At 51.1% G+C, this 1,079-nt stretch overlaps 1 protein-coding gene across 5 annotated transcripts in view; it reads right to left on the bottom strand.

The window, feature by feature from the left end:
- The window catches only part of LOC122553367 (centrosomal protein of 128 kDa), a 407,594-nt gene extending 407,317 nt beyond the window's left edge, over positions 1-277 (bottom strand). For all 5 annotated transcript variants that reach the window (XM_043696980.1, XM_043696981.1, XM_043696985.1 and 2 more), the window contains exon 1: positions 147-277. The gene's annotated coding sequence lies outside the window, so the exon portion shown is untranslated. The remainder of the gene's footprint in view (positions 1-146) is intronic.
- Between the last annotated feature and the right edge of the window lie 802 nt (positions 278-1,079).

The raw sequence follows: 1,079 nt of genomic DNA, 5'->3' as shown, positions 1-1,079 counted from the left end.
CTCCCTCTCTCTCTCTCTCTCTCCCTCCCTCCCTCCCTCTCCCCCCCTCAGTGCCCAGGCCTGGCTCAGGGGATGGTGTGAACCACAGCCCCTCTTCTCGATCAAAATGAAGGGTCAGGAGGGTACTCGTTATAAGAAGCTGTTACCTTTAACTCGCCACAAAGATCCATCCCGCCCTCATTGGCGGTCCGTCCCGGGCCATCGGCAGCCGCCCTCAGCCCCTGGGAGGGGAGCTGAAGCGTCTATGGCAACTTGAAATGTCCGCCTTCGCCCCGGCTTGGACCTACCGCGCAGCTCGCTGGGAGATGCAGTCCCTCCCCCCCTAAACTCTCCTCCTCGGGAACGGAGGGGTTGGGACAAAGAGACTACTATTCCCAGAAAGCACTGCGAGCCTACCCAGCAGCGCCGCCCTACTGGTGTCTCGCTTTAATGCCTGTTCGGAAATTGCGCCAAACGTCCCGCCTCCTCCCCTCAGATCCCACAGAGGCGCCAGAGAGCAACTCCAGAGCGCTTAGTCTTAACCACCCACTCACTCACTCACTCATTCACCCACATACATGGCCACCTCCTGCTTTTAATCTTTGTTCCCTTCTCAGTTAGAACTTGGAGGCCCAATGGTTATTTCTTTTAAAGTATAAAAATTATTCGAAATTGAACACTAAGCAACAATTTTAATTTATTTTACACTTAATGTAGAGGTTTACAAAATCATGAGGGGCATGGATAGGATAAATAAATAAGGTCTTTTCCCTGGGAGGGCATAGGTTTAGGGTGAGAGAGGAAAAATAGAAAAGGGACCTAAGGGGTAAGTTTTTCACACAGAGAGTGGTTCGTGTATGGAATGAGTTGCCAGAAGAAGTGATGGAAGCTGGTACAGTTGCAACATTTAAAAGGCATCTGAATGGTATATGAATAGGAAGGGTTTAGAGGGATATGGGCCAAGTGCTGGCAAATGGGACTAGATTAGGTTAGTATATCTGGTCGACATGGACAGGTTGGACCGAAGTGTCTGTTTCCGAGCTGTACATCTCTATGACTCTAATATGCACAAGTTCTCACCCCACACCGCCCCCCCCCCC

This window comes from Chiloscyllium plagiosum, chromosome 10 (assembly GCF_004010195.1).
Source record: "Chiloscyllium plagiosum isolate BGI_BamShark_2017 chromosome 10, ASM401019v2, whole genome shotgun sequence".
Classification (NCBI taxonomy): Eukaryota; Metazoa; Chordata; class Chondrichthyes; order Orectolobiformes; family Hemiscylliidae; genus Chiloscyllium; species Chiloscyllium plagiosum.
The sequence above is the reverse complement of the archived record's forward strand: the minus strand, read 5'-3'. Positions and strand labels throughout refer to the sequence as shown.